Source organism: Notothenia rossii (assembly GCF_949606895.1).
Source record: "Notothenia rossii genome assembly, chromosome: 5".
Taxonomy (NCBI): domain Eukaryota; kingdom Metazoa; phylum Chordata; class Actinopteri; order Perciformes; family Nototheniidae; genus Notothenia; species Notothenia rossii.
Window position 1 is genome coordinate 47,632,313 of NC_136903.1, and position 20,067 is coordinate 47,652,379.

A 20,067-nucleotide genomic window follows, 5' to 3' on the forward strand; every position below is an offset into this window, starting at 1 on the left:
TTTTTGCGTATTTCTGCAATATATTACATTTTTTGTGAAGATGTACACATTTATTTAACATTTTTGAGATGTTTTATTTTTTTAATAAGATTTCTTTGTATTCTACGACAGTACAGAATACAGTTATTTTTTGTTTTTTTACATTTTGTTACATTAAATTTAAGGTTTTACTGCAACAAAAAAAAGAAAATTGCCTTCATTTTACATGCAGTAAAATTATGTGTATTTTATGTGTTTTTACCAAGCGGCAAACTCTGTGGAAGAGCCGGGACGCCAATACGGAAGTGGCACACACTGCAGTTCATATAATGGCCGATAGGGACTGACTGCAGAAAGGAGCAATTTCCATAGACCCCCATGTTAAATGCCCAATTTTACAGCAGAAAAAAACATGTTTCTACCCATGGATGCAATAAATATTATTATGAATATAGTTAGATTCCACCTTCATGATTATGGATCTGTGAGTGAATTGTTTTCTAACACGACCCTTTTATTTATATTAGGTCTTAAAGTTTTTGCATAACTTAGGGCCTGGTCACATTGAGTGACGGTTCTGTGATGTGACTGCTGCTGTTAGCTTCTTGTCTCTCTGCTAGCTGCTCCGTGAAGCTACAGGCACTCTGCCTGTTCAGCTCATCCAGGGAACCGGCTTGCCCCGGCCGTGTTTGTTTGTTCTTCATGCTTATATATCGGACTATTGTGACTCGCTCTGCGGTTGGAACAGACGATGCATGAATGCGGTTTTGTGGTAAGTGAAATTCGATTACTTATTTATGTGTTAATGATTTTAATCAGCTACGTAATTAATGTTAAGGCTTGGGTTAGCGTGTAAGCGAGTGGTAGCTACATCGGTGCTATCGATGCTAATAGTAGCCTCCAAGTTAAAATCATAAGCTATATTTATAAAGGTTAAAACGAAATAGACAAGTGTTAAGCGTTAAGTGGGATAATACTGTACAACAAACGGCTTCTGTTTGAGGTTGATAAAATAAGGTCATCCTTGTAACTTAGAGAGATGATTATTATGTAGGTAGGAACTGTATGCATCGCTAAGGTTAATTTAAATTGGCTATGCTCAAGTATTGAAGGATTATTTGAATTATTTGAAGTATTAAAGTAACGGGGTATGACAGGAAAGTAAAATCTGGTATATTCATTTTGGTGTCACCTTATATATGTTCATGTGTGTTAAATTTGAAGGGACAAAGTATCCTTTCCTCCCCCAATATATTGAGGTGAATTCTGTGTGTTTAGAGAGAGATGGGAGCAGGGGACACCCTTATTTGGGAATAAGGCCAAGGCTCTGGAATGTTTCCCTCGTAAAAAAAGGGTGTGCGTGACACAATCTTGTAGCAGATGTGTATGTGTTTTCATTGAAGTAAATATAAGAGCTACATGATTACTGGTCAACTATACCTCTGTTCTTATTCTTTCATGTGTGGGTACTAAATGGCTACAAACATTGTGAAGAAATTAGCTTAAACATCTTTTATTACTCTATATGAAATGGAAGCAGTTTTTATGACAGGGACGAGAGAGGTGGGGGAGGAAGCTCATTCCGAGGAGTTTCAGCATATCAATTGTCAGGGGAATCGACTTGTTTTCAATAGAGGTGTGTGGTTGGTTACTTTGTGTTAATAATAGCAGTATGTGTAAAGGAAGCTGGAAATATACAATGTGAAACCTTTTATTTGAAGTAAAGATGTGAACAATAGCTCAAACAAATGGAAGGGCTATATGAGGCCTGTGAGAAGTTTGACTATTTGAAAAGCATCTCTAATACTGCTTAAGAGCATAGGTAATGTGTTCCTCGTTGTTATTGATATGAAAGTAATTAACATGTATTACGTATATTTAGCCAACTATAACAACTATATCTTAAAACATACTTTTAACTTGTGTGTGGCAGTCAGGAGGCGGGAAGATGGACTCAGGGACAAAGGGCCATAAAGGAGATGTGTGTGTGCTGGCTACAAGCTGCTGTGTCGCACTGATTGGGTGCGACAGGCCATGTGTTGGTCTCTGCCAATAAGATGAGCTCTGGGGGAAAGCAGGCACACACCTCCTCCTGTGTTTTAGTATGAAAGCCTGTGTTTTCCTTTGGTTCGCGCTCTTGTTTTTCACCGGCCGTTCCTGAGACCTGTCTCACACGTGGTAGAACCTGAGCCCGGAGTACTCTGCAGAGTGCTTCGTGATTTCTTTGTATTTGTATTTTGTATCGTTACTGTATATCATTAAAGCGGGATTATTGTTTAACTTGTATTCTGGTGTTTCTTAATCCCTTTTTTACGAATTCACCCAGCTTAGCAAACGACACGCGGAGACGAGGTTGGTTTTCAACATCCTCCAAATCTCCAACAAATGGTGACCCGACGTTTCTGAGTGGGGTGTTTTCGGGGAAGAGCCCACCAGCGGCAAGCGGACGAATGGTCCGGAGAAGAGGCCTAGAATAATCTCTGACAACTAAAACGCGGATCCTACAATTGAAAGGTGAGCAGACAAGCCTGTTTCTATCGAAGGTCTGTAATTGGCTAAACTAAATTTTAGAGTTCTCAGAGACATATTCCGGTGTCATAGTTGTTGCGGTGGAATATACAAATACATATTTTAGATAGGTAGGAAAGTTATATAACATAAAAGTGAATCAACGAGGTATGTAAGACGAAGGTGAAAGGCCCCGTACTTTTTTCAGAAAGGAGACGGCTGAAGACTCGTTGGGGGACGTCCAGTGACCGTTTTCAGACGGCATCCAGGAGACGAATCTGAATAACAATTCTTAGGTTCATAGGAATCGAAGTTGAGTTATAAGTAAAATCCAAAGGAGAGTAACGCAACCTTCAAAAAGCAATTTTGAAGTGACCGGACCTCATTAATCCTTTGTTCTGTGGGGGTTGCTGAATAGACTGTACGGGGAACATTTTTTCTGTGAATATTTACTGGTAACAAGGACAGTAAGTCAGATTAATAGATATGAAGTCTGTGAATATTTACTGGTAACAGAAACAGCCTAAGTCAGATGAATAGATACGAAGTCATAATGAAAGGAGAATTTTAACGAGAGGAGCGTGAGTTAAGAGCTTACGAGGACAGTGGGTTCAAGCAAAAAAAATTGAATAAAAGGATAGCAGAAGTGTTAATTGTTGAAAGAAACCCCCTTTTCCAAAGGAGAGGCTGAGAGCTACAGCAGGGGAGAGAGAAGGGGGTGTCAGTATTTGTCTGTGAGAGTTCCCCCCACCCTTTTTCCTCTCGAGAGCAGCAGCAGCAGCCCGGAGTGTGTCTGCTTGCTTTTTACTCTAGTGATCTGAAGTTGGAGTGAAATACATAGAAAATTAACAGATCAAGGTGTGATTTGAAGTGGAAGATATATTGAAATAAATAAGAAACAATGATTTGCTGCTATTTAAATATAGTCTTTGAGAACTGATTGATACCGTTGCATTGCGTTGTGAATTTCATGGTATTTGTCATTAACTAAGGATTGTACTTAATTATATTCCAAGGGGAAAATTATATTAAATACAGGAACAAAAGAGTAGAAAGTAAAGAGAAGGTTTTTGTAAGTTTGTCAGAGGGAATCTGTTAATGTTTAAGCATGACAGAGGTCCTGCACGAGGTTTTGCTCCAGCCATCTCACACGGTTACACAAAGGGGTGATTTATGAGAAACTTGTGGTCAGGAGAAATGAGATGTTTTGGAAAGTAGACAGAGAGAGAGAGAAAAGTAAGGTTGTTGCTAAAATATAGAGAGTAAAAGTTATATAAAGTTAACTACTATTCGGGAGAATGTCATATTGTTGAATGAGTAACCTAAAATAAGTGAAGATGGTGAAATAGTTTGATTAAGGATACAACCGGTAACTACTGATTAAATACACAGTGATGGTATACATGAACATTGAGAGTAGATTAAGTTGTTTTGTTCTTCATGCTTTTCACCAGAAGTCATTTGAATTGTTATTATTTTTAGGTAGTGTTGTTTTGTGTTATATTTCTAGACTATAATGTACCCACATGCATGTGGTTTCTTTGTCCCAGTTCATTTTAAAGTCAGCCGCCTCATGGCTAAATCTATTTGACCCCATGAGGTCAAGAGTCATTCTGTTAGACCACCATCTTGTGAAAGACAAATCATTGTTCTTTTGTCACATTTTGAATTAGAAAAGAGTTCATTTTGCTAGATCAATTTATCTATAAATGTTGTAGTGGGAGTTTTGTGTTTGCTAACATTTTTAGGAACGACAACACTAGGAGATGAGTAAACTCAAGAATCCGTGGAGTGTAAATACATTAAGAAAAACACATTTTTATACTCTAACTTTTTGCACATCATAGACAAGGTATTTAGACAATATAAATAAATATTCACCAAAAGTAATAAGTAAAATGGAAAGTAGACATGGGCCTACACTTGAGTCAAAGTATATTACTGTGATCTGATCAGTGTGCTCTGCAGGTTTACTATTGTTCTAAGTAACAGTGGGATTTAAAATATTGGAGAAAGTATGGAGATGTTCTTTCGTAGTGTGTGAAATATGTAATGCTTGAAACAGGTATTTCAATTTATGGAAGAAAATGGTTTCCTGAAAGACTCAGGTTGGGTAGATATGTAACAATGGATGAAACAATTTATAGAGGGAGTTTTTGTAATATCATTAGTAGACATTAATGGTGTTGTTTAGATGGCATTTAGCAACTAAGACATATAGTATGATTAGAAAGAGACAGAGTGGAAAGGGTTGGATTGATTCAATCTCAGGGTGCTAGATTTCTTATGGATAATGCGTCCCGGGACCTGGACTCCCCCTCTGAGTTAGAAAGGCTACGACCCCGTCCCTCCAAGCAGACAAAAGACCCAACCCAAAAGGAGGCTCCTCCTTCTCCATCAAACAGACAGAGAACCGGAGCTGAACCGTCTCCACCTGAGGCATCCAGAACCAAACCGCTTGCTGACATACAGAAATACTCTCATCAGTCCCTCAGACAGGGCATGAAGCTGAGCCACGAGATTTGGCACAGGAGCAGAGTGGGGGACATGAGAGCAGAATCCGCCCTCCATGAAGCAGCAGAGAGACTGTAAAGGGGAGATGAAATGCAAAGCAGTGCAAAGAACAGTGGCATGATGTGGGCTGCAGATGTGACTGGGCCAAAGGCTGCCTAAAACAGTTACAGCGGATGGATTCAAGAGCTGATGGACTGAAGAGAAGACAGAATCAGAGGAGTTGGCATAGTCGATTTGAAGTGAGGAGGTCGGGGTCACGGCTTGAGACAACCAGGGGAGGAGAAAAGGAAAACGGGAATGAGTGAGTTTACACATAAACACACTTATTCACAAAACGCGCATAGAAGACACCACATTTAAAGAACTTGAATTGACTTGATAAATAAGTAAAGATAAAAAGAGGTATTAACCATGAATTAATCGATTGGTAAATTCAAAATAGCAGTACAGAGGAAACTATTAATGTAAAATGAGAAAATCATCCTAGAAACACACTGAGGGTTAAAGGGGGAGACATGAGGGAAATATGCACTACACTTTAAGCAGGGGGTGTTTTGGAGTAGCACAGTGTAGAACCATATTCTTCAATCTTTCCATCATATTAATAAATTATTCTTCAAGAGATTTTTATTCATGTGTGAATAAAGTAGTGATCTCATTTGTTACAATATTGATTTCACCATTGTGGCACAGTTATTACCATAGGAGGGCTTTAGGATGGAAACTTTTTTTAATCCTTGGTAAAGTAAAGGGTGATGGTTGCATGTTCGGACACCCAAGGTTCCACACACTGCTAAAGAGTTTAACATTGTTTTTAAGTAGACCAGAATTGAAGATAAATGAGTATAATGAGCTATGAAATGCAGAGCTACACAGATCCTAGTAATGTTTTGACTTAAGATAATAGTTATGTACACAAGTTTCTGAATTAGATTTCTTAGACATTTTAATACTACTTAGGTGTAAATAAATTGCAGTAGTAGTAGTACTATTATGAAGTGAGTTTTGTACCAAGTTGCAGGAAATGTGGGAAGCAGCCGTCCCGATGACAAGTTAGAGATATCTGACTTAAGGTGGTAATCGTGAATTGATAAATGATGGCGCTCCATATATGACTGATTTTTGTAGACAGAGGATACTGGCCTTTGCTGAAATATCAAAGTCTCTGCAGAGCACGACACATGGCCAATGAAACTGAGACCAAATGACCTTTGACCCTGACTGACAGTGTGACTTGAGAACAACACTATCAATGACTGACTCTGGGGCTGACCAAACTTGACTTTACAACCTGACAGTGTGAGTGTGAATGAATTTCTGCATGTGATCAGTGTAACTGCATGATTCTAAAACAATAACTAACCGAGCATGTCTTTGGACTAATACATTACTTTGGAGCTCCATGGGAAACACAGGTTTCCTACAATTCCACGCATTTGGAAAAATGCACATGTGACCCGTTTCTAATTGCCACAGGAGTTGGCGGTTTGCAAATGTAAAACTCAAACTAAAATCTAAAGATTCTGTTTCTTTTAGGACTGCCAGCTGGAAATGAACACTTATTTTCCCTGGAGTGTTTACTGTGAAAGATGATGGATATACTTTTGTGAAGGATGTTTGGTATTTTCTTATAACCACTGGTTACCTGAAGGTTTTCTTCCCATACAGGATTTTATTACACATGTTTACATGTGTAAAAAGGGGGAGTGTGGGATATTTTCATTTAGGGACTGGAAGAAACCTGCCGCCCCAACTCAGATGTTCAATCTGACCATTGATTGACAGTTTTAGATTTAACCTGCTCCATATCTGGGGATAAGATACTGTTTGATGAATGTTGACATGTTTCTAATATTGATTGAGTTATAACAGGTAACACAGATGCAGAATCAGTGGCCAAGGGGCTACTGAGAGAGGTAATTCCAGAATGAGAATGAGAAGGTGAACTGTGATAATGAAAACAATTTGGTAATATTTCAACAGGTATTAAAGTAACTGAGGTTTGAAGGGTAGAAAGAACATATTACAGCTAAGTTAAAACATAGTAATGTAATGAGATAGAATTTAATTTAGACAACATCTTGTAACTAGCCTGGTAAAGAAGTAAAAGCCATAGACTGTTTAGATCATTATGGGGATGTACATTTAATTTAAAGTCATAATAGAAAGACATTTGATGACAGTATGTTGGATTTCTGTATTCATTTTTCAGCTTGATAATATCCAAGCAGTGACAGGTAGAAGCAGTCTCGCCTGGAAATTATTCACTTTGTCAGTATCATGATTTTAGTTGTTTTTAATCCATAACATTAGTGTGTTCCATTACCAGAGACGTTAGCAGTTCATATTATATTTAGATTTTAAATGGGATCTCAAAGATTTCATTTATAATAACACAGATGCTTGTCAGGAATTCAGAGCTATTGAGATATGTTATTTAGTTCACCTGAAGATGTTGGGGTTTAGTTTGTTGACACAGGCCAAGTATTAGAATTCTGAAGCGGCCTACCAGTGGTGGGTCAAACACCTGAGGGCCCAGAAGCACTGAGCGTAGACTTGAGGGGTGGGTATCAGATTTCTCCACACAGGTTGCTGACGCCAAAAGGGGGACCCGAGGAGCAGGAGGCCGACACAGCGGAGTTCGTCAGGCCTACGTGACTCAACCCCAGGTTCTCCGGCCTCTACAGAGTGACCCAGAGGACATCTCATGCCGTCCGCCGAGGAGCAAAGGGGGACATCTGGTACTACTGGAGCCAGTGTGCGGCGAGGAACACTCCGGCTAGGACCTTGGAGGACATCAGGATGGACCTGGCTATCGTCGACGCGGACATCCCTACAGCAGACGACTTGGAAGCAGGCATCAGCGGACTGGAGGAGAAGGACCTCGCGGACATCCCTACAGCAGACGACTTTGAAGGAGGCGTCAGCGGGCTGGGGGACTTCTCGAGGCAGCAGAGGAGTCTACTTCTCTCTGATCAGATTCATCAGTTCCACCTTTGAAGGAAAGGCCGCATCTCCCCCTCCCTATCAGCTGCCCTTGTTGGCGTATTCCGCTGAGGGGGGGCCCTGATGATTCAACAACACGCAAGGATGCTGCCGTCTGGCACTCAGGCTCTCACTCTGATAGTTTCTTCACTGTCATTGGAGGTTGTTTTCTGTTCTCAAGGGTTTAAAAAAGGGGGACAGACACAGTATCAAAGAATGACAGTAGTTTGTTTCAAATGTCTTATGTGTGTTGGTCTCGTTAATGCGAGACCAAAAAGGGGGAATTGAAGGATTATTTGAATTATTTGAAGTATTAAAGTAACGGGGTATGACAGGAAAGTAAAATCTGGTATATTCATTTTGGTGTCACCTTATATATGTTCATGTGTGTTAAATTTGAAGGGACAAAGTATCCTTTCCTCCCCCAATATATTGAGGTGAATTCTGTGTGTTTAGAGAGAGATGGGAGCAGGGGACACCCTGATTTGGGAATAAGGCCAAGGCTCTGGAATGTTTCCCTCGTAAAAAAAGGGTGTGCGTGACACAATCTTGTAGCAGATGTGTATGTGTTTTCATTGAAGTAAATATAAATGCTACATGATTACTGGTCAACTATACCTCTGTTCTTATTCTTTCATGTGTGGGTACTAAATGGCTACAAACATTGTGGAGAAATTAGCTTAAACATCTTTTATTACTCTATATGAAATGGAAGCAGTTTTTATGACAGGGACGAGAGAGGTGGGGGAGGAAGCTCATTCCGAGGAGTTTCAGCATATCAATTGTCAGGGGAATCGACTTGTTTTCAATAGAGGTGTGTGGTTGGTTACTTTGTGTTAATAATAGCAGTATGTGTAAAGGAAGCTGGAAATATACAATGTGAAACCTTTTATTTGAAGTAAAGATGTGAACAATAGCTCAAACAAATGGAAGGGCTATATGAGGCCTGTGAGAAGTTTGACTATTTGAAAAGCATCTCTAATACTGCTTAAGAGCATAGGTAATGTGTTCGTCGTTGTTATTGATATGAAAGTAATTAACATGTATTACGTATATTTAGCCAACTATAACAACTATATCTTAAAACATACTTTTAACTTGTGTGTGGCAGTCAGGAGGCGGGAAGATGGACTCAGGGACAAAGGGCCATAAAGGAGATGTGTGTGTGCTGGCTACAAGCTGCTGTGTCGCACTGATTGGGTGCGACAGGCCATGTGTTGGTCTCTCCCAATAAGATGACCTCTGGGGGAAAGCAGGCACACACCTCCTCCTGTGTTTTAGTATGAAAGCCTGTGTTTTCCTTTGGTTCGCGCTCTTGTTTTTCACCGGCCGTTCCTGAGACCTGTCTCACACGTGGTAGAACCTGAGCCCGGAGTACTCTGCAGAGTGCTTCGTGATTTCTTTGTATTTGTATTTTGTATCGTTACTGTATATCATTAAAGCGGGATTATTGTTTAACTTGTATTCTGGTGTTTCTTAATCCCTTTTTTACGAATTCACCCAGCTTAGCAAACGACACGCGGAGACGAGGTTGGTTTTCAACATCCTCCAAATCTCCAACAGTATGTAGACAAACTAATGTCGAAGTAGTGTATGTGAAATCAACCTCACAATAAGATGTTTGTATATTACAATTATTAATATCATATTTCAAGATGATTACTTAGATATTACAATATGGTTGGTTGAGCTGGAGTTCATTATTGAGCTTACACGTTAACATCACAGTCATCTGAAGAACAAACCCAAACCTTGTTGTTTTTATGAATTGCATTAACAAATTGGTATCAAATAAACAGTAAGCATTGGTAACACAACTTCCAAAGTTACAGTAAAATAAAAAGGACCCTGACTCGGACAATACACAATCCAACATGTTCAACAGAAGAGAATCAGTTATATTGTTTGTACACATGGTACTTTACATATATATCTGTTTGTTTAAGGTGTCCAGGTGATGCAGACAGGCTGGACCAGAGAGTGAGAGACATAACTGGACTCCTCACAGCAGTGAACTTCAGCTCAGGTACAAAGACTCTTTTTTTCATACTGTACAAAGAATCAAGAAAGATATTGGTTTAAGTAAATGAAGTATTGACTTTAATACACTGATATACATTCCATTAAACAATACTAAATACTAGATCACCTACACATCAGTGAAGTTGAGGGTTTTTTCCATGCAAAAAGTTACATTTAGATGTTAACAAGCAATGTGATTATGTCAGCTTTCTAATTTAATGTATTGAAGGCAAAGATATTTAACACATAGTGAGAACTGCTACTATTTATCTCTCAATGTTGTCTGTAAATAACGTGGTAAAAGTTATTCTTTCACTGAGACAACAGAGCAAGCTTCTACAGCTGCACTACGTTTTGATAACAGTTAAATATTATTTTGATAACATATATTTCAATGTTGATGAACTTCATACTGTTCATTCATAATCTGATTGTCTTTGTAGCTCACTGTTGAAATAAAAAAAAACATTACAATTACAAAATAATTATATCTACAACACACAAACACACCGCTTTCATAAATAACGCACTTGTTCTGCAATAATATGTTTTATGTTTCCTGTATTTTTTGTTAGGAAAGGACATGCCTGAAAGACACAATATTTTCTTCTTCTCTGAGGGTCAAGAAGAACATCCAACAGAAAAATTAAAAGCTGATACTATGAGATTTTAAGACCAGTACAGGACATTCGCTAAGAAACTACTTTTATTGTAAAAACCGTCAGCTGATGGAATGCACCTATTTCCACATCTACAGATGTAGCACTGCATTTCGGACTCCAGTTTACAGCTTCCTGCCTACGGCCTGCCAAAGACCAGTATAGAGGAATGTTAAGCCCTCCCACTATTTTCCAAGAGGGCTTTGCCAGATTTTGAATTTCAGGTTTTAACCAGGAGATGGCGCTTCATTCACAAATACAGAAAGACAAGTTTCATGGACTTTCAGTTGTGTTTTGAAGAGCATTTGAACACATCAATATTTTAGATCAACTAAAGTATATCTAATCTTGTAATTCAATAATATATAGTCTTTATATATTAAATAATCATAATTATAATGTAAATGTTTACATTACACTTCTTTATTTGTTATGCTCATACTTTAACCTTTACAATCGTTTGCTTTAATATGCAGTATATTTTTGTGTTTGCTTCCTCCTGCTCCCTTTCGGACACATACTGTATGATTTATTATTATTATTAATATGTAGATATTATTAAGATAAGATAAGATGTTACTTTATTGATTGAACATTTTAGTTTAGAATGTGCTGTCCCACGGTAATTCAGAAGGCTCACAGGTCACATTCCGACCATTATTTAAAACAATAGGTGCTTTCACACCTTCTACAGTTTGATTTGTATAGAGGGAGCTCTGTCAGTTTTCGAATTACCCATTTGCTTTCGGGGAGCCCTATTTTTCAGAGCACATCCTGCTACTAAATATGTCACACGCACGCTCTGTTGACTGGCGCAGCAGCGCGGATGCGATCAATCGCTATAAAAACACTCTTCTACTAATACAGACGGTGTCACTATGCCGGCGGATGTGGCCGTTGTTGAAGCCTCTTCAGGCTCCGCATCGGCAGGCCTCTCCCTCGGTGTGGAGCTGTCAAACTCGACCCTAACGCCGCTTACAGCCGGCCAACTAAAAGTTGTTTTCCGTTCACGTTGTCATTTTTAGACTCCTTCGCTTCTTTGTTTGTGAATCCAAAAGCTGTGACGCTTGGCTGTTTTCGTTTTGCCATATTTTTTTATTACACAGCCAGAGTTCAAAAAATATCAATATGAACATTTCAAATACCGCGCCGGCATCACCGCCATAATCATAGCAACGTAAGTAAGAATGCAGCGCCGCCACATACAGATGGCAACACCCAGACATATTCACAAATATAAAACAAATATTCAGAAACTGTAATGAACAATAACTATTATTTATTTCAAGAACTGTTATTTACAGAAACTCAACATTTCTAATCTGTGTGACACAAATATGCACGATTGTTTTGGGCTCCCCCTATTTATCTCAAAGTCAGCCTTCAGGGGAGCTCCCTCCCTCTTCGGGGGAGGCAAGCTCCTCCTAGCTCCCCCCCATTTCGAACAGTGTCTGTGGCTGAATGGCCAGCGATTAGGTGCGGCGCATTTGTCATAGGTGATCAGAGCTAACTGCCTGCCGTCAGATTTCATTTAAAAAACAGATCTGATTTTAAGACTATTTCTGCGCTCATAAAGAATGATAAGAATAAGAATAATGCGTATTGAACTGGTTTCATTAATTAGTGAGTTTATTTAATACTAGAACCGCCAATCGGGTCAATTTGTGTGATGTGTGTTGTGTGTGTGCAATGTAACTTTTTTTCAATAAAATATTAAAGTCTCCCAGTCCCTGACTTTTCCTGAAAGTGTGTTATGTAGCACCCTATGTTGTTAAAAATTGCATTCTAATAGCGGGATTTGACAGGTTTAGGTAGGCCTATACAAAAACCTCTGGCGGTTCTAGTGTTAAGGTAATTAGGTACAGTAGAAGCCCTTTTTTATCAGTAACGAATTTAGCAGTTGAACATAAAAGTCAACTAACTGAGGGTCACTTGCAATGACAGTGTTGTGTCTAACTGTAAGCTTGTCACTCAGAGTAACCTACCGTTAATTTAACTGCTGGAGAAGAAAGATCAAGGGGGGAGGGGGGGAGAGAGCTGTGGTTGATGGGCCATTAGTTGTGTAAATACACAGCTGAGAGCTGCCGTTTCATTCAGACTGTTTAAAAAACTGTAACAACGGACTATTTTTCTTAGCGGATGCATGTCAATTTAAATCAATACATACAACTATTTTTTAAATCAATACATACAACTATTTTTTAAATCAATAAAAACATTTTCTAAATCCATAAAAGCATTTCAATTAATATTGGGAGTCATGTCATTACTTTGTTGAGAATTTGGCCGTGTAATAAGTGGGATAATTTGCAGCGACTTGTTCCTTATGGGGAAAATAACACCCGTCATGTGTGTGTAGAGGTGTGTGTGGTTAAAACACTTTCATGAAGTGAAGAAATTTCCTTCTATAAAACACCTGTGGGCAGCAGTGAGTGTCACGGACATGAATTCATAGATCAAGGCAGACTGGTGCACACACTCTCCTGTCCTGCCAGGCGACACGCCCGTTCTAAGCCGTGTCCCTCACTCCTCACATCCCAAGCATCCCCACAAGTGTATTATGTTGTTACATCGTTTCAGATGTTATGTTTCAGTTGTGCTCTGTCTATGTTCAGTGATGCAAACTTGTCACCTTTCGGCGAAATTCGCCGTTTTGAATCCAAAAGAAGTCGTTTGTGTGATTCATGTAGATCTGCAATACAAATATTTTTGGGGTATGGGGGGGGGGCTGGGACCCAGAGTAATCTGCGGCCGTGAGCTGTTATGTGCCATCATGACACACATGGTGTTCTTTTTTTATATATTATAATGAAGTACGAGCTGTGTGCTCGAGTCTTCCTGCCTGTCGGCTCTGCTCATGGATGTATAATAAGGCTCTGCTGCTCCGAGATGATGGTCTAGCTTCAGCAGCTACATTACCTACGGGTGCGTTCGTTAATATTAACTGTGCGTCCGGAGTCACTGTGGCACAGACTGGACCGCTGGTGAACTATGGCGTTATATTTGTGCCTCTATCCTGAGCACGCAATGAAACATGTTGAGCATAGAAAATGCTATTGAGCGCGCACTTGAACACTTTTGAGCACAGAGAAATATATTTTCTCTCATAAAACTCCTGCTCCGTGCGCAGGCAGACCGCTGCACGCGCTCTCTCTCCCTCGCTCGCTCGACCTCTCCAGCCTGTGCGCGCTCAACTTTGCCTACGCGCTCGCTCAAATTGTCACAGCGTTACAAATGTGCCACAAAACCAACCAATCGGAGAACTCGAGAAGGTCAATTCTGATTGGCTGGCCGTCTCCAATCATATCTGAGATGAGAGAAGAGAGGGATTTTCATTTTCGGTTGCCATCAGGCTGTTGGCGTTCCTATTATCGTTGACATTTACAGGACATGACAGACTCGAACGAAGAGATTACTACGCCACAGTGTCAGGTGAGTTATACATTTCTAGTTTTCTGATATCACGTTATTGTTTGTAATACCTTTGACGAAACATTTTATCCGATCGTTTCAGATAAGGGCGAGTTTGCTAGCCGGCAACATAGCTATATGGATAGTTTAAGCAAACAGCTAACAAACCGTAGCCTAATATTAGCGCTAGTATTAGACAAATATTGTCAATATAAATTGCCATTTATACCCATCTGCGCCAGCCGGTAATATTTACCTTATAGAACATTCAGTGATTTTCGCGCCATTGATCTTGTGCGAAGCAACGCCTGTTGTTTATTGCGGTTCCTAATAGAGAGGCGAAGTCACGCCCATCTACTTCCGGTCCATGGGACCCCGGAAGCGAAAAATTATACATTGAATTCAATGGAGAGAGAAAACGTATCTTTTGATCCCGTTTGAATTGTGCCACGAACAACACATATGATGTTTGTCAATCTTAAACAATCATTTCCATGTCAAAAAAGTCACATTTTGTCGTAAAACTGTTGAAATATAAGACTATGAAAAATACGCGACTACAAAGACTACAAATCCCATTCTGGGTCGCGCATGTGATGTCACAGGCGATAATGCTCCAAGTGGTTGCGAATCGTAATTAAAGCGAAGAAGAAGATTGCATAACTGATTTATTCCCTCCAATAAATATAAGAGATTGCTCCAATAAATTCACTTTTATAAGATGCCTGTGTGCTTTGTACCATGTTGTAATCAGAAAAGTGATCATACCACTTGCTCGTTCTATCGCTTCCCGTCTTATGAAAGGACCAGGAGTCGCTGGATCAGACATATCAGGTAATATCATAGGTAATATACATGTTGTGGATGGAACATAGTCAAGTTAGCTACCTAGCTAGTAGTGAGCACGTTAGTTAGCATTACATTACTTAGCCTTGTCATTTTTAGTAGCCTTACCATGAAGTTATTATTTTATTACATGAAGTACACCAAAATGTTAAACAGTAAGATTAGTCATCATGGTAAGTATTTCGTGAAACATTTGAAGAGTAGCCTACTGCGCCCTCCACCGGGTGCTAAGGAAGCAGTTCAGGGAGAGTCGAAGGAAGGCAGGCAGGCAGGGAGCTTTGCATGACATTCTTCTGGACATGTGTCATTGTGATGACAGTGAGAGTGAGTCAATCTGTTTGTTGGAAAGACAGTAGTTGAGTGATTACTGAGAGAAAATTATTAAAAGAGATAATTATTCAGTGTTGTTACTTTAAAGTGTTGTTACTGACCTTTTTCTCTTTTATTTTCTTTACCTCACCTGTAACTGCTGAGACCCTGAGGAACATGCACACTGGACTGACCTGCTCTGGCAACCTGATTTCCACTGTACGTAATAGTATTTGGTTATGTTATATTATTTATATACATCAAAGGCACAACGCACCCCCCAGAGAGACACATGTATTGAGCGTGATATTTTGCATAGGTCATGTGAAATCATCTTTACATACTAGAAAACTGTAGGAGCGGCAACTTGTTTTGAAATTGAATTTTTAATATCCGATAATAAAGTTGATCTGTTTTCTTTCTTCTTCTCTCTTCCCAGCTCCATCCATCATCATTCTCTGTTCCTGCAGGTCCTGCTTGCTAATCAATGCTCATATTTTTTTACACAATTACAAATAAAGTCAATGTACTGTATGACATGAAGTTGTGCTTCATTCTGAGTCAATAATAAATTCATTCTGCCTTCAACTGCAAAATGATTGTGGACTGCACCGACATCCATGTAGCTGCCCCCCAGTAAGATGAACCAAGCAAAGCTGACACTCAACATACAGCTGTGCTCTTAAGTTGACATGAAGAATTTGTGAAATATTGGTAATTATTTGGAAAAAATGACTGACGATGCAGAAAACTTTTTTTATTTAGGAACAGTGGTCAAGTGAAGCATTTATCACTACATATGTGTCACACTTAAAAGGCCAAACACACTGGCCAAACACACCTCGTTTACAACTCCCCAGTTGACAGCCATGACTCCGTCTAAATTGTACCCCCCAAGCACCCTCTTCATGAGGGACTCGCATGGAGTGGATGAAAGTCCCGACCTCAGCACAGCACCAAAATTGCTGGCTGTCAACCTGCCCTGCCTGTGTAACTGCCACTGAGGATTTGTCTGCTGTCCTACGGTGGCTGTCTGGATGGCAGCTTAATGGTCTCTGCTCAGTCGCATTGAGGCAAGAATTGCCTCAAGCCCCCGACCCCCATGCTCCTTCACCAGCTCCGGCACGTTGAAAATGGCCTGATGTTGAGGCTGCAGCTCTGGCTCAGGTGACAAAAGCCATGCCATGCCACGCTGCGCCCCTCAGTGCAGACCTGAACCAGTCTACTTCCTCAGTGGCGATGTCTCTGGCCAGTGGGTTGTATGTCTCCTCTTGCTGTTGGTAGAGTTGAGACACCGGCTGGACTACTTTTGAAGTGCCAGGCTTCCTCCACTGGCACTCAACTTCTGTGGAGCTGATCTGCCACATGGCAAATATTGCCAATGCTGCAGCGTGGCTGCATTTCTACATCCTCCGTGCACAACCACAGACAGCGCTCTGCATCGCGCCATCCTCTCCCATGTAGATCTGTACAAATAAAGTAAGTACCATGTTTGTTAACATGCAATAATAGATTGAATGAGCAATACAAGGATGGTCCAGATCTGGGGGTGGGAGGGTTTATTTTTCCATAGTTTTGTCCTCTTGTCTGATTGTTGTTATTGTTTGTTTTTTCTGATTTTTTTGTAATTTGTGTTGTATTGGTTGTGATTGTACATTGAATTTTTTTAAATGTGTATTACATTTTTGAAAAACATTTGATCAACAAAAAAAGAGTTTTTGGTCAGGATCTAGACTCAGTGTGTAGTTTACGAATTAAGCAATGCTCTCTACATTAGGAAAACACATACCAGTGTACCAGAGGGAGTCACACACAGCTGTGCCTAGATAACCAAACAAATTGACAAGATAACCAAAATCCTTGAATCTACACACAGCAAATAAACTCAAATGACACAACGAGATGTAAAAAGGAGATCACACATATAGTCGATATAAAACTGGCCGCTTCAATCTGAAGAGCAACTAAAACAAAACACGGGAGTGTACCTTGTTCTTGTGAACACTAATGTTATCCACAGCATACACACCCGTATACAGTACACCCGTTCTAGGTTCTGATTGGCTCTCTAGGTTGGCATTCTAGCTTCTGACTGGCTGTCCAGGTTGTCAATCACAGCCGTGGTTCATATTATGCTTGTCGACTCGTAACATCGCTAAACTTTTTTTCTTGACGCTTTTCTCAGTCAACTAATGCTATTGATAACAGTAACATAAATTAACACAGCCCTGCACACTGCAGTCATTATATGCCGGGTCTGTGGTTCATCATCTTCTTTTTCATTCTCCTCCTTATTGACTGACATTAACCTGTTAACATTGCACTCATATTACTCACCGAAACCTTGTAAAGCCGGTCCCGCATGCTGGCTCTTACAGAACCGACTAACTCCCCTTTCGTGTATGTACAGCTCTCAACGTGGCCAGACTTGTAGTGATTTTCACCTCGTTTTATACTTTTATTCTCATTCTGAAAGAATGAGGTGAAATGTGCCAACGTGACGGCTATCTTTGTGTTGGTGACGCGTATTGTGCGGGACCAGAGACATGTAGTTCACTGAGCGGCTTAACACAAAAAAATGTGTTACTTCACAGTTTTACGACACATTTTAATTTTTTTGACTTGCAAAATGTTCTTTTAAATTGACAAACATCATATGTGTCATTCGTGGCACAATTCAAACGGGATCAAAAGATACGTTTTCTCTCTCCATTGAATTCAATGTATAATTTTCCGCTTCCGGGGTCCCATGGAGGCTCCCGGAAGGGGAGGGACTTCGCCTATAGAGAGGCGAAGTCCCTCCCCTTCCGGGAGCCTCCATGGGACCCCGGAAGCGGAAAATTATACATAGAAGTCAATGGAGAGAGAAAAGTTATCTTTTGATCCCGTTTGAATTGTGCCACGAATGACACATATGATGTTTGTCAATCTTAAACAATCATTTCCATGCAAAAAAAGTCACAGTTTGTCGTAAAACTGCTGAAATATAAGACTATGAATAATACGCAACTAGAAAGACTACAAATCCCAAATGCATTCTGGGTCGCGTAAGTGATGTCATAGGCGATAATGCTCCAAGACTGGTTGTGACTCGCAAAGCAAAGAGGAAGAAGACTGATTTATTCCCTCCAATAAATATAAGAGATTGCTCCAATAAATTCACTTTTACAAGATGCCTGTGTGCTTTGTACGAGGTTGTAATCACAAAAGAGATCATACCACTTGCTCGTTCTATCGCTTCCCGTCTGATGAAAGGACCAGGAGTTGTTGGACCAAACATATCAGGTAATATACATGTTTTGCATGGAACATAGTCAAGTTAGCTACCTAGCTAGTAGCGAGCATGTTAGTTAGCATTATATTACATTACTTAGCCTTGTCATTTGTATTAGCCTTAACACGAAGTAAACCGAAATGTTAAACAGTAAGAGTATTCATGATGGTAAGTATTTTGTGAAACATTTGAAGAGTAGCCTATCGCCCCCTCCACCAGGTGCTAAGGGGGCGGGAGGTAGGCTAACCCCACATTAGTATCAGCGATCTTTTCTACTTAATGCTATCTGCACAAATGGTTAACATTGACCATTAAAAGATCAGGCAGTTCAGGGAGAGTCGAAGGAAGGAAGGCAGGCAGCTTTGCATGACATTCTTCTGGACGTGTTTCATTGTGATGATAGTGAGAGTGAGTCAATCTGTTTGTTGGAAAGACAGTAGTTGAGTGATTACTGAGAGAAAATTATTAAAAGAGATAATTATTCAGTGTTGTTACTTTAAAGTGTTGTTACTGACCTTTTTCTCTTTTATTTTCTTTACCTCACCTGTAACTGCTGAGACCCTGAGGAACAAGCACACTGGACTGACCTGCTCTGGCAACCTGATTTCCACTGTACGTAATAGTATTTGGTTATGGTATATTATTTATATACATCAAAGGCACAATGCACCCCCCAGAGACACACATGTATTGAGTGTGATATTTTGCATTGGTCATGTGAAATCATCTTTACATACTAGAAAACTGTAGGAGCGGCAACTTGTTTTGAAATTGAATTTTTAATATCCGATAATAAAGTTGATCTGTTTTCTTTATTCTTCTCTCTTCCCAGCTCCATCCATCACCATTCTCTGTTCCTGCAGGTCCTGCTTGCTAATCAATATTCATATTTTTTTACACAATTACAAATAAAGTCAATGTATTGTATGACATGAAGTTGTGCTTCATTCTGAGTCAATAATAAATTCATTCTGCCTTCAGCTGCAAAATTATTGTGGACTGCACTGACATCCATGTAGCTGCCCCCCAGTAAGATGAACCAAGCAAAGTTGACATACTCAACATACAGCTGTACTCTTAAGTTTACATGAAGAATTTGTGAAATATTGGTAATAACAGGTTTAAATGATTATTAGTAATTAATTATATAATTTTCTCATCGTAGATGAGCAGACAGGGAGCAGATGAGAAAAGCAGAATATGCAGCTGCCATTTTCCACATGGAAAAGAGAAAGGGCCAAGTGTATTTGAGTGGACAAAAGAGAAATCCCAAATACGAAAAATAAAATTATACAATTTACAGATATGTATACAAATAAATATATATCCTATATACACCATGTATAATGATGGTGTATGATGTAGAAGGAAGTGTGGTAGATAACAAGTAAATATAGAGTTACATACAGATCCATGTTACAGCAAAAGATGGAATAACTAAGAAGCACGCAGTATAATAATAATTACACGCAACAATTAAATAACTGCTCAGCATCTCCACCACAATCCCAATCTGCTGTGTCCTGTTTTCCTCCCCTCTGCATAACACCCCATCACACA

At 39.7% G+C, this 20,067-nt stretch overlaps 1 long non-coding RNA gene across 1 annotated transcript; it reads left to right on the forward strand.

The window, feature by feature from the left end:
- The first annotated feature begins 18,028 nt into the window (after nucleotides 1-18,028).
- LOC307039457 lies at nucleotides 18,029-19,439 on the forward strand. The gene is made up of 2 exons (XR_013808241.1): nucleotides 18,029-19,119; nucleotides 19,340-19,439. It is a non-coding gene; the product is annotated as an uncharacterized lncRNA (long non-coding RNA).
- Nucleotides 19,440-20,067: the final 628 nt, after the last annotated feature.